Genomic DNA, 14,475 nt, shown 5'->3' with positions numbered 1-14,475 from the left:
GTCCCGCGGCGTCTGGTGTCTCTAGCAAGAAGTGGTGAGCAGTCTCCAGGTGAGTGGTGCTCTCTGCGTGGAACAGCAGCCTCTACGGTGGTACTGGGAGCACTCCCTGTGCAGGGTACTGGGAGCGCAGCAGCAGCCACTGTGGTGGTACTGGGAGCGCTCCCTGCGTGGGGTACTGGGAGCACTCCCTGCGCTGCGGCAGGCGCGGCAAGAGCCAGCGGCCGCTCCACGTGGCTGTGTACCCTGTCTGCCCCTGCAGTGAGGAACCAGTTGGCAGACGCAAACCGCCATGCTCCCGGGTTTCGGCACCAAAATGATGGGTTTTGAATCGCGGCAGGAAGCATCTGCAGACACCAGGCCCAAACAGTTCCACGTGGAAGAGGTTTAATTGGGAAGGGGGGTAGGGGGGTAGCAGCGCAGGAAGAGAGAGGGGAGAGAGAGAAGAAAAGAGAGAGAAAGATGGAGGAAAGTACATATATATATATATGTATATATATATATATATATATATATATATGTATATATATATGTCGTGACGTAGCCGCCCAGGTAAAGGTGGGAGCTGAACCCAATGGATTCTGGGAATATGGTGGCCGTTGCCCCGGCGACAGGCCTGTGGACCCGCCCACATATCTGCCGCAGGCAGGTTCTGGATGCTAACAATGAGGGCATTTAATACAAATGTATGGTGTATAACCTTTACCTAAAAGGATATGGAGGGCCACTGTAGCCAGCCAGAAATATAAAATAGCCAGTTCCAGGAACCCAGAGCCTCAGGACTCTGGTTCCCGATACCTGCCCCTCCTGAATGATCAACAATGAGGGCGGAACTAAGAATGAAGGTCTAGTGGTTTATGAGACTCTCCACCCTGTCAACCAATAGATGAAGATTACATTCCTAGAATGAATGTGTTCCCCTCCCTAACTGAATACCTTGGGTCAGGTCCCTCTGAAATTTTCCACTGTTTTTATGTTCTGTTTCCTTGGTAACTCTCTCTCCGCCCCTAGCTTCCCTTAAATACACTTCTTGTGTTGCGGGTCGAACTCCTCTGACTGGCAAGGTCATGAGATCAACCCTGGTACCGGTATCCCCAATAAACCTCATGTGATTGCAGCAAGTTTGGTCTCTCGTGAGTCATTGGGGGGTCGCGTCATCCCGAGACTTGAGTAAGGATCTCCCCGGTTCTGGGGGTCTTTCAAAAGATGTGTTGGGAAACAAGAAGCTGTGGTTTCATGGCCTGTTGATCCTATTCCCACAGTAAATGCCTGAGTAGCTCCTGGCAATCATTGCTGAACCAGTAAACAGAGTGCATTTGGCCCTAAGAATGCTTCCCCAAAGAAAGTACATCCAGCTTTCAGTCCCCCAACTCTCTCCCTTGGGCAAAAGATAGGGAAGAAGTCTTTAAATGTGCTAATTTGGGGAAGTTAAAGACCAAAGCACATCAACTCCCAAGAAATGATGAACCAAGCTGTCAACCATCATCATCCATATAGCCATCCTCCATAGGCTGCTACCCCTTCAAGTTATCAGTTTAGGTACCATCAAGCTAACGGATCTCTGCATGAATACCAACATATTTTCCATTCTAAACTCTACAGTTATGTTTTGTAGAGAGATCCCCCTGCCCAGTATCTCTTGCAGGAATTCCTTCTGAAAAAAATCTCACTCAGATAAACTGGCAAGCCATTATATCTTTGTTTAAAATCTCATCCTGGTTTCTAGAAGGTTTTTTTGCCTTTGAAAATGTTGCTGAATCTTTCTCACTTTGATTGGCAAGTAAACAGTTAGAAAGCACCTACTTTGTGCCAAGGCTGTATTTCAGCCAGGGATGAACCTAGTATGCACTCTTTAATAGTGTTCAGGAATTACTGCAGGCCTGGACTCTGCCCATGGACCCTCTGCATTCCATCATGGGAAATAACAGCCAGAAGTTTCCTTACCTGATGCTATCCTTTGTTCCTACAACCGCAGCTTCTGGAACCATGAGCCTAACAAACATCTACTGATTATATAAAATGCCTAACGGAGCTTTTCTATTGTAATAGACAGTGTAAGGCAGGGAGAAAGGGGGAAGCAACAACATCTTTGTACACTAAGGAATAAACTTCCCAAACATTCTTTCCTGTCTAACCAGTAAAACTGTGGCTCACTGTGACTGCCAAAAACAACACTCTTCACCATCTTTAAATCAAAGCAAACTGTGGTGACATCACCACAACCTTTTCATCACATGACCAGCAATCCCAGGTGCCTAATACTTGTGCAAATGGGCTTGACATTCATACTGAGACTAAGTGTTGAAACCAGAAGGTCTGCTATCCTGATAACGCCTAGTGATTTGTGGCTAAAAATACAGTCACCAAACACAGAAAGGAGAGCTCTGTCTTAGCGGGAGATGGTGCTCTAAAGTATGATACTAATTTTAAACTCTAAGTTTGAAAGGGCAGGGCATGAAATTGGAACCTCGCTGATTCACAGACAAATAAGGAACCAGCCGTCTGGGAAGGGCGGGTGAGAGTTTGCCTTCCTCTCTGCAGACTCATTCTGTATTCCAAAAACTGTTTTTCTCTTTCAAGATCAAAGATGCTGATTTTGTCTTGAATCCTAAGACTTTCTATAGAAACAATGAAAGGAGCAAGATGTGGGCTTTCTGTTCTCCTGTCCTGTGGGGTAAATATTACTGAACTTTCTTTCCCCAAGTTTCCCATCTGAAGTCTATTTAAGTTTTTGCTCCTTGTTACTTGATTTCAATTTCCTTGTGAAAGACTGAATTTAGAAATTTGGAAAAAAGCATGTTAATGGAGATGCATTAATGTATACTGTATAACCTTTACTTAAAGAAGGCATAGGAAGTCTGTAACGAGCCAGGAATGTGGACTGGTCGGTTCCAGGAACTTGTTGGTCACAGAGACCCCCTCCAGTTAGGGCCCAGAATAAGGAACAGGATAGCGGTCAGCCATTAAGAAGATAGCATTGACCAAACCACATTCCTCTTGACAATGTTTTACTTATGACCCTGACTCAACCAGGGATTGGTCCCTTTGGAATTTTCCACTGTTTTTATGTTATCTTTCCTTGGTAGCCCTCTCACACACACACCCCAGTTTGTGGTTTTTCCCTGTAAATACCCCTAACTTCTTGTGTTCTGGGTCGAACTCCTCTGGCCTGCCAGGCTACGTGTTCGACCCCAGGTCTGGCTTATCCCCAATAAACCTCATGTGCTTGCAGCAAGATGGGTCTCTCATGAGTTATTGGGTGATCACATCATCCCGAGACTTGAGTAAGGGTCTCCCCAGCTCAGGGGGTCTTTCATTTTGGGGGCTTGTCTGGGATTTATGCCCACCCTTGAAACTTGGCTCAGAAACTATGATAATAAGAATTAGAATGATTTAGTTGGTACTATTTGTTGGGGGACATATCCTTTAATCAATATTTGGGAGTCAGAGGCAGGCTGATTTCTAAGTGTGAGACCAGCCTGGTCTACAGAGTGAGTTCCAGGATAGCCAGGGCTACACAGAGAAACCCTATCTCAAAACAAACAAAAAACAAAACAAAACAAAACAAAAACAAGAGAACAAATGTAAGCACATCTACAAATTCTATTTGTGTGTAGCTGCCAATGGCCATGGATAATTGGGTTCCTGAAAGGAAAGCTGGGCTGTATGGGAAGGACGGACGAGAGAAATAATGAGCCAAGATGAAGTTTCTCTGGTCAAGGCTCAATGTTTAAGTGTTAAGTCTGAATTTAAAGGGGAGAGACCCATCCCCAACTTTGCCAGGATCTTGTCTGGCAAGCTCAGTTGCTCAGCAGGTGGTGGCTTCTTTCAGGAAACTGCAGTTATGACAGGACAATAGACTTCACCTATGCTGGAAGACTCCACCCTAGGTGGGCTAGCTGGCTGCCACGAGGACAAGGTCTGATTCAGCCACTCAAGGCTGGGGGAGTGCACATTTGTGGTAGTACATGCCTTAATGGAGGGAATATTAGATTTTCCAGTGGAAGAAACTGAGGTCCAAAACATTAAGCTCTTAAAAAAAAAAAACAACAAACAAAACCCACTATTCTATGTTATATCCCAATTAGTCAAGCAATTTTATCTTAAAAATCCTGGGGTTTGTTTATTTGTTTTTGAAGACAGGTATTCTTTGTGTAGTCTGGCTGTCCTGGAACTCTATCTGTACACCAGGCTAGCCTCAAGATCAGAGATCTACCTTCCTCTGCCTCCCGAATATTGGGATTAAAGATGTTCTCCACCACAACCCAGCTCTTAAAAATTCTTAATGAACAGAAAGTATGTAGCAACTTTTTACTAATATTAGTCAAATGCCATTTTGACTTGAGAAAGAGAGGTAAAAGGACTTTTGTGAGTTTAAGGCCAGCCTGGTCTATGTAGGGAGTTTCAGACCATCCAGGGCTACACATTGAGACCATGTCAATGATGATGATGATGATGATGATGATGATGATGATGATGATGATGATGATGAAGATGATGATGATGATGAAAGTTGCCTATAAGCTATATAACTATAAACATATAATACTAGTTAACAAAGTCTGATAATATAAGATTGTGTGGGTGCTCTTGTTTTGGTTTGTCAATTTGGCACAAGCTAGAGTAATCTGAGAAAATACCTCCACCAGATTGACCTGTAGGCAGCAGATATGTGGGGCATTTTATTGAATAATGGTTGATATGGGAGGACCCAGCCCACTGTGGGAGGTGTCATCCCTAGGCAGATGGTCCTGAGTTAAACAAGAAAGCAAAATAAAATAATTTTTAAAGGAAAGAAATATAAATCTATCTTTACTAAGGCATGTCTGTCCAGAGTAATATCAATGATCAATACTTTGATTTGCTGAGCCATTTCCTTACAAATTTTTTTACAATCCTACTGCACAGTATCCCAGGAGCTAAGGACATAGGTATCAGGTACCACGTCCAACTAAGAACAAACAATGCCTAACTAGCTAAACTTGAAAAAAATAAGAAAGAATAAACAATGTCTAAATGTCCATTCTAACAACTTTCCTATTCACGGTTTGTATTTTTGTGAATACCTAGCCTGTTTTTCCAGGAGTCAGGCAAGATGGAATGTAACCATTATGGGATATGAATAAGTCACCATAGTGCCAGCTGTGGGAGGGAGCTATACACACCAGAGCCGTGTACCTGCTAAGAGAAAAAAACGGAAATCAGAGACGTGCTCATTGGGGAAACTAGAAGCCTGGGAGCAGAAGAAACATTACAACAGGCAAACAGAGAGGACTGCAGGAGAGAAAAGTCAAGTCTAAATGGAAAGTAATGGAGGTACACATTCAGGTTAAGTCAGACTTGGTCTTGTTTATTGCATCACAAGGTAGATTCCCGTGCCACACTGGGTGGAGCCGCCCGCAGCTCCACGAGTCTGGGTTCTCCTCAGCCGGAGGTTTGAGACAGACCTGAAAAATAAGCAGGTCGAGAACAAAGAGAGACAGCCGCCAAGTAGATTTATCAAGGCTTCCATTTACTTGAGAATATTGTGAACATTTATAGGTACAGCTAAGGAGCGAAACCGAAATCTCCAGGTACAAGACATATGCATAATGTAAACACGGTAGCAGACCAGAGACGCCAAGGTCTCTGGGAACTCAAGGTTCTCAGGCAGGCAGGTAGGCGAGTTCGCAAGTCAGAAGTTCTTAGGAAGGTAGGCATGTTTGTGACTCAGCGTGACTCTTCTTTCAAAGGCAACCCTTCAGTTTGTAGCCCAGGCAGGTGGCCACCTCTAGGCGCAGGCTGTCGGTCCTCGGCAGAGCTGAGGTGGGGGGAGGGAGCCATCACCACACATATGTTCACAAACTGTGGACTGAGGCTACCTGAAAAGTCACATTTCTCTGGAAGATTCTGAATACTGATAGTCTGACTACAACTTTGTGATTATGGAAGAATTGAATGCCAGTTTGTCTTGGTTATGTTTCGTTTTGTCAATAGCAATTTATTACCAACCTCAATGTGGGGCCTTGAATGAAAATGAACTCCACAGGCTGATATATTTGAATACTTGTTGATGGAACTCTTTGGGAAGGATTAATTGTTGAGGTCTATTGCTATGTATTGTAATGCTAAATTCTATACCAAAGGTCCAGGCCCAGAGTAAATTCTCACATTTACAAGCTTTTGTTGTGCAAACCTCACTCCTTCATTTAAATCTTTTGGTTAAATAAAATTGGCTACAGCCAACTACTGGAGGGATTAGAGGTTGGTGGATTTGGAGGCACCTAGTTGGGAGTGGAGAAAGGAAAGGGAAGAGGGAGACCAAGAGAGAAGGAAGGAGGGAAAGAGAGGAGAAAGCTGCCATGAGGCATGTGGCCAGGAGAAACAGCAAGTGTCTGGGGTACACTGGAGGTAGCCAGGCCAGCAGTTAGAAAAGCAGGTTAGGGGTTGACCCACCCACACCCAGAAATTGTCAATGCCAAATAAAATAACCATAGCCTGTGTCTCATCTACTTGTAAGCTAGTTAGGGGTACTACAAATAAGAGGTGTGGTTTTGTTGGAAGAGGTGGGTGATTGGAGGCAAGTGATAGGTTATTCTCCCTCACTGTCACCATATGAAATGAGCCAATTCAAATGAGATTAGATTATATTAAAAGCAGGTTTATTGGGAAACTGGTCTCAGGTGGGTGAGTTTGCTGGCTCTGAGGCCACCTGCAGAGAGAGAAGAGTGAGACTAAAATATCTGGAATTTAAAGGGAAGAGCCTGGGGGGGGGGGTAGCCCAGCCCCTGGGCTGGAAAGTTCAAGGTTGGGGGCAGGGTATGCCTGGTACAGATTGAGGGATGCTGGGAGAACCTGAAGACCAGGTCTGCTTTGATATGTAAGATATGTAAAATATGTACCTAGGTCCCTTCTCCCTTAGTCTGAAATCAAACGGCAGGCTTTGAGGTTTCAAAAACCTATATCATTCCCAAAGAGTTCACTTGCTCGCTCCCTCGTCCCCCCTCCCCCTCCCTCTCCCGTTCTTTCCTTCCCTCTTCCCCTCCCTCTCCCTTGCTTTCCCTCCCTCCTCCCCTCCTTCCTCTTTCTCTTTCCCCATCCCTCCCTCAAGTTAAGTATAAACTTGCAACCAACCAAGCATACGCTTTCATTTCTCATTGCTCTTAACGATAGGCATGATGTGACCAGCTGTTTGAAGCTCCTGCACTGACTTCCCCACAATAATGGACTGTGTCCTAGAATGTTACAATGAAATAAACTTTCTCCCTCAGATTCTTTGTCACTGCCACAGAAATGAAACTAAAGCTGAAACTAAAGCTTCCTGTAACTAATGTAAAACTGTGACCAATGCATAGTAACTTAACAGGCCACTACTGTCCCCGAGTCTAAAATATCACCCTATAGCCTGTGAAACTATAGGAGTTTCGTTGGAATAGATCAGCTCAGAACCCAGTGACATCACACATAGGCAACAGAGACCAGCACATCTGCAGCCATGACAACTGCCATACGTTCCCAGAATCCACTCGGCTCACCTCCCATCTTTACCTTCGAGTGGCTATGTCACTAGCCAAATAAAAGGTAGAGCCCTCTGACCTCTCTCTTTCCCCCCTCCTCTTCGCCACCACAATAAACCTTTGCCACATGGAACTGCTTTGACCTGGTGTGGTCTGTCCGGACACAAGCCGCACTCCTAACACAATAAGTTTCCCTACTTTACTGTGGCCCACCTATCTGACACCCTCACAAACATACTTAGTTAATGATCTGATTTATGCTTTTCTTTTGTCCTGACTATCAAAGTTCGTGTACCCACTTTTAAGATAGAATATATCACTTAGTGCAACCTGAAGGTGTGTTCCAGGGCTGTGGCCACTTATGTATGAGAAAGAGTACATTCTCTTCTATTAATAACCCTTTGGAGCAAGAATCAATAAACTTTGAGATGAGGAGTAATGATTTTTCAAATGGATGGTATGGAGAGCGGTAGAGCTGGAGAGGCATTCGCCTTGACAAGATGGCGCCTACTTCTGCTGTCAACTCCTGGTAAACAACTGCTTGCGCATGTGCATAGAGAACTGTTTGCACATGTGTGTAGAGTGAAAGACGCCTAGTCATGGCCCATCCCGGGGCGTCACGTGGGGTGATGAGCAAACAGCCAATTGTGGGTGGACACGCCGCGCTGTGGTGTATATAAGCAGTGCCGATTATTGGCTCACCCCTTTTTCCCTCTGGATGAGGGCAATAAACGTTTGCTGCAGAAGGATCCTAGTGTCCGTGTGTCTTCTTCCCGGCGAGACGACTGCGTGGGCAACAGGATGGTTTTCTGATTTCATTTTGTTGCTGTGATAAATACCATAGCTAAAGCAACTTAGGGGAAGAAAGAACTTAGTGGCATATACTTCCCATTGACACTCCATCACTGATGGAAGTCAGGAAAAGAACTAAGTAGGATCTTGAAGCAGAAACCACAGAGGAATGTCATTTGCTGGCTCACTCAAAGGTTCGTATTGCTATCTTTCTTATGTAGCCAAAGATCATTGAAAGGCTGGAGAATCTGAGAATGTATAATGTATAACTTTTATCTAAAAGGGGGCATGGAAAACCTCTGCCACAAGCCAAAAAAGGTGGAATAGCTAGTTCCAGGAATTTGGCTAACTCAGAACCTCAGGGCTCTGGTTCCCGATACCTGCCCCTCCTGGCTGATCCACAATGAGGGCTGAACTAGGAATGAAGGTCTACTGGTTTATGGGACTCTCCACCCTGTCAACCAGTAGATGAAGATTACATTCTTTTTTTTGTTTGTTTTTGGTTTTGGTTTTGGTTTTTTCAAGACAGGGTTTCTCTGTGTAGCTCTGGCTGTCCTGGAACTCACTCTGTAGACCAGGCTGGCCTCGAACTCAGAAATCCGCCTGCCTCTGCCTCCCAAGTGCTGGGATTAAAGGCGTGCGCCACCACCGCCCAGCCGAAGATTACATTCTTAAAATGAATGTTTCCCTCCCTAACTGAATACCTTGGGTTGGGTCTGAAAGACCCCCAGAACTGGGGAGATCCTTACTCAAGTCTCGGGATGACGCGACCCCCCCAATGACTCATGAGAGACCAAACTTGCTGCAATCACATGAGGTTTATTGGGGATACCGGTACCGGGGTCGATCTCATGACCTTGCCAGTCAGAGGAGTTCGACCCGCAACACAAGAAGTGTAGGGTATTTAAGGGAAGCTAGGGGTGGAGAGAGAGTTACCAAGGAAACAGAACATAAAAACAGTGGAAAATTTCAGAGGGACCTGACCCTAGGTATTCAGTTAGGGAGGGGAACACATTCATTCTAGGAATGTAATCTTCATCTACTGGTTGACAGGGTGGAGAGTCTCATAAACCACTAGACCTTCATTCTTAGTTCCGTCCTCATTGTGGATCATTCTGGAGGGGCAGGTATCGGGAACCAGAGTCCTGAGGCTCTGGGTTCCTGGAACTGGCTATTTTATATTTCTGGCTGGCTACAGTGGCCCTCCATGTCCTTTTAGGTAAAGGTTATACACCATACATTTGTATTAAATGCCCTCATTTTAAATTCTAAGATTCTCCAGCCTTTCAGGTCCCTCTGAAATTTTCCACTGTTTTTGTCATGTTTCCTTGGTAACCCTCTCCCCGGCCCCAGCTTGTGGGTTTTCCTTTTAAATACCCCACACTTCTTGTGTTCGTTGTGGAACTCCTCTGGCCGACAAGGTCACAAGATCGACCCCGGTACCGGTATCCCCAATAAACCTCATGTGATTGCAGCAAGTTTGGTCTCTCATGAGTCATTGGGTGGTCTCATCATCCCGAGAGTTGAGTAAGGATCTCCCCAGTTCTGGGGGTCTTTCACATGTCTAGGGATAGCACTGCCCATAGTGGGCTAAGCCCTCTGCATCAATTAATCAAGACAATCTCCTATTAATCAAGACATCCTTATCTAGGATTCTTCAATAAAGGTTTTTCTTCCCAGAAAACCTTAGAATATGTTAATTTGACCACTAAAGCTACCTAGAACAGATGGCACAATCTTTGATTACTCAAATGTCTTACACTTCCCTTAACCATTTAAAAAATCTACTTTGTCATAACAGACATGCAGGACATTTTTGAGTGAAGTATTCTGTGGGTATACTCTATAAGCAGAGCTGCACAGAGAAGCACATAACCCAGTCAAGAGGAGAAGGGATGGACCAGGAGAGGTAGACATGAGTCTGTTTGTGGTGTCTGAATGGAGGAATGGGCAAGGAAACAGGATGAAGATTGATTGGCTAGTTTGAGGTCTAGCTGTGGTTGTCTGGCATCTGTCCCTGAATAGTTAGAGAAGTGTTCTCTTGGTTACAGTGCAAAAGGATGAATGTTGAACTCCTTGGTTTTCATATGAAAGGCCAATTACTTGCCATCTATAAGAATTCCATAGCCTGGAGAAGAGTGTACAGTTTCACCTCACTACTAAGCTTGTAGTCTCCAGGATCCTGCTGACCCACCCACTCCAGACTTTGTTTCATCCTTCCTTGCCTGGTCTACTGCAGTATCTGGACACCCTAAGGGAAGAAGTGGGGAACAGAACCACAGTGGCCTCTCCAGAGTAGCAAAGTTCCAGATGTCAAAGCCTCCAGTGCAGAAACTAGACACCATAATTTCCACACACATTGTTGATATTACCTTGTTATCCTCTGAAGGGCATCAAATAACATATTCTTTTGTTTGTTTGTTTGTTTGTTTTGTTTCTTAGAGGCAAAGTTTCTCTATGTAACCCCGCTGTTCTGGAACTCAGTATAGAACAGGCTGGCTTTGAACTCAGAGATCTCCCTGCCTCTGCCTCTGCCTCCCAAATGCTGTGACTAAAGGCATGGGCCACCACAACTGGCTCCAAATAACATATTCCTAGTAGACACAAAATAACTCTCTATTCCTTGGTGATCTCTGTTAAGTACAGATACTGAAAGACCCCCAGAACTGGGGAGATCCTTACTCAAGTCTCAGGATGACGCGACCACCCAATGACTCACGAGAGACCGAACTTGCTGTAATCACATGAGGTTTATTCCAGATCTGGGGTCGAACTCATAGCCTGGCAGGCCAGAGGGGTTCGACCATGAGCATGAGGAGTAAGTGGTATTTAAAGGAAAAAACCACAAGCTAGGGGGGTGAAAGGGTTACCAGGGAAACATAACAAGAGAACAATGGAAAATTCCAAAGGAACCCACTACCTAGCTGAGTCAGGTCACAAGGAAGTCATCCTGCACACTCATTGTCTAGAGGAATGTGGTTTGGTCAACGCTATCTTCTTAATGGCTGACCGCTCCTAGGACTAATTAGGTAACTTATATCCTGTTTCTGGAACTGACCAGTCCACCTTCCTGGCTCGTGACAGAGACTTCCTATGCCTTCTTTAAGTAAATGTTACACATTATACATACATTTCTATTAAATGCCCTGATTTTAAATTCTAAGATTCTCCAGCCTTTCAATACTAAAATCTGTATTATCACCAGATACAAAGGCGGCTTTGTGTTCACCTACTGGGCTCTGCCTTGTAGCTCCTCAGTAAATAAATGCTACAGACACTTCCAATAAAATATTAAATGCTGCTAATGACAACACAGTTTTACAATGGGAAAACTGGGAATTGGCCTTCTGTTTCCTGCTTTTGGGCATATTGTTATCTGTGGACTCCTTCCCCCCTTTGCTTGGGAGTGATTTGCAAGCTGGAGCTGGACACCCGCTGTGAGGAACTCTGACTACAGCCCCTTAGATCAAAGGCTGACAGGTCTCATGACTATGTTAAAAGCTTGCCGGATCTTCCTTTCAAGATCCTCCTCCGGTCTGGTGTTTATGGATTTTCTCGTGTTTATGTTAGATGGGCGGGTTTCGATTTCTCCTGGGTCTTGTTCCTGAGTGTGACTATTTAAACCGAGTGATCCTATGGTAAACACACATCTCTCGATACAGCTACCTGGCGTCCGTGTCTTTCTTTCTCTCTTAACCGCTTGCTTCCACAGATAATTAATTATCCCAGTTCCTGAACACCCACGGAGAGAGAAACTGTGGGTCGGTCTCCCTCAGTTATCCAATAAGAGAAAAAGGCAGAAAGTCTACACAGCTGGGGCTGGAGAGATGGCTCAGTGGTTGAGAGCAGTGGCTGCTCTTCCAGAGGACCTGAGTTTGATTTTAAGTACCTTCACAGTCGCTCACAATTGTCTGCAACTCCTGTTTCAGGGGATCCAACACCAGCTTCTGGAACTCCACAGGCATCAGACACACATGTGGTGCACAGACACACGTGCAGGCAAAACACCTACACACTAAAAAAGTAAGCCTTTAAAAAAAAAAGTCTATATAGTTGCCATTATCAAGAAATCCTAAATAACACACTTCTGTTAATGATGTTCTCACTTTTGCTGTGAAATCAGGAGTTTGTTATTTGTTTTTAAGAAATGGTTGACTCTGGGGAATTTGAGGGAATGTCCAGAAAGAATTCTCTATACTTTTGCACCCTGGATTTGTGATGTCCTATGGATTTATGCCCAAAGATGAACCTTAGCAAGTGTCACTGATGTCTGGAACCTGGTATCTCATAGGCAGTGGTTATAACTGCATACCAGGGCCTGCCAGGTCGAGGAGGAGCATCCCATCCCTGGGCTTATGGTCTCTCTCTTTGGGGAGGGGAAATTGCGAGTTTAAGAGACCCAGACACCCCTCAGTGGACCATCCTTATTAATCCCCAGATGTACTTCCTATGTCTTTGTTTCCTAGAACGGAAAACAGTAATTAGCTATGAGTCACAAGCCATATGATTCACATCTACGATTATTATTTTTCTGCTGCTAAATAAACAATATAAACCCTTCGTGTTTTAATTATATAAATAGAAACTTAGGTATGAATATGTCTAAAATGTTGCTTTAATGATTATTTGAGTCTCCCATCTTACTGCTGCCTCATAGGAATTAGGGCCTCACTGGATGGCTGCTCCACAGACTGCAATTAGATGCCAACCGGCCTTGGTGAAGAGTGTCTCACTGATCGGCCACCAGTCAGGCTAATGTCATTTTATACCTGGCAGTGGTGGGGGGCGTTTATTTTAAATCACATTGGGGGGTGGAGAGATGTTTCAGTGGTTAAGAGCACTGGCAGCTCTTCCAGAGGACTTGGATTCAATCCCACCACCCACGTGGAAACTCATAACTGTCTGTAACTCCAACTCCAGGGGATCCAACACCCTCATACAGACATACTTGCAGGCAAAACACCAATGCACATAAAAATAAATACATAAATAAATGTTAAAAATAAATAGCCAGGTGGTGGTGGTGCACGTCTTTAATCCCAGCACTTGGGAGGCAGAGGCAGGCGTATTTCTGAGTTTGAGGCCAGCTTGGTCTACAGAATGAGTTCCAGGACAGCCAGGGATACTCAGAGAAACCCTGTCCGGAAAAGAAAAAAAATAAAAATATAAAAAATAAATAAATAAATAAATAAATCACATAGAAGCAGAGCTCTTGATTTTTGCTCTTTTGAATATGGACAGATTCCCATTACTTAAATCTAAACTTCAATATACTATTTCATTCATAAGGTATTTACATATATTTAAATAGCATGATCAGATATTAGATCTACTTGCATAAATAGACAGTCAAACAAAATATATATTAAATAATACTAATGTATATGGCCAATCCTTTTAAAATTGAGTAATTTTCCCTTAGCAGAAATAATTCTATATTGTATAGAGGATCCTTCTGTTTATTTTGTTTTTCCTTTCAAAGAGAAAAGGCTCCTTGTGAGGCGAACGTGATAACCACTACACTACGGAAACCACTAAAAGGCTCCTTGTAAGAATCTACATTTATCAAAGTCTAGGAAAGGAATATCATTTTATAAAGCACTTTCATATCTCTTATTTCATTTTGATCCGCAGAAACCTCATGTGGAAAATGAGGCAGGCATTACAATCTCTATCTTTAAGAATTAAAGAAAACCTGCCAGGCATTGTAGCACTCACCCTTGATCCAAGAACTCAGGAGGCAGAGGCAGGCAGATCTCTGTGAGTTCAAGGCCAGCCTATTCTACAGAGTACATTCCAGACCAGCCAGCAATTCATAGTGAGATCCAAAAGTCCTGATAGAAATGGAGAAGATGTTGCGTCTCAGTGACTATAAGGACAACCCTTTTATGGTACTGTCCTCTCTGACAGTCTAAGCTGATCTTCCCTGGAACACTGGGTATGCACCCATCCCCTTCCAGCAATGGAGTCCCACAGTGCCTAAAACACCCTTCTGTGTATGCTAAGGGCCCATTAACCACTGACAACATTGAACAATGTCAGTTCTCATTCTGGGTTGTATCAATGCTTGATGTGGAAATTTCTGGTTTCTTTGGAGACTCGGTGGTGACATGTGACATTTTTCTAGAAGCTGCCTGGAAAAGGGGCATGTGACGTTTTGCTGGAGCAGAAGCTGAGGAGGACAGGAGAT

The 14,475-nt window shown here is 44.2% G+C and overlaps 1 long non-coding RNA gene across 1 annotated transcript; it reads right to left on the bottom strand.

The window, feature by feature from the left end:
- Nucleotides 1-6,616: 6,616 nt before the first annotated feature.
- LOC116092016 lies at nucleotides 6,617-7,382 on the bottom strand. Its single transcript, XR_004119145.1, has 2 exons — nucleotides 7,111-7,382; nucleotides 6,617-6,688 (listed from the first exon to the last, which is right to left on the bottom strand). It is a non-coding gene; the product is annotated as an uncharacterized LOC116092016 (long non-coding RNA).
- Nucleotides 7,383-14,475: the final 7,093 nt, after the last annotated feature.

This window comes from Mastomys coucha, unplaced genomic scaffold (assembly GCF_008632895.1).
Source record: "Mastomys coucha isolate ucsf_1 unplaced genomic scaffold, UCSF_Mcou_1 pScaffold15, whole genome shotgun sequence".
NCBI classification, from domain to species: Eukaryota; Metazoa; Chordata; class Mammalia; order Rodentia; family Muridae; genus Mastomys; species Mastomys coucha.
Note: the sequence above shows the minus strand (reverse complement) of the source record. Positions and strands in the feature narration are given on the sequence as shown.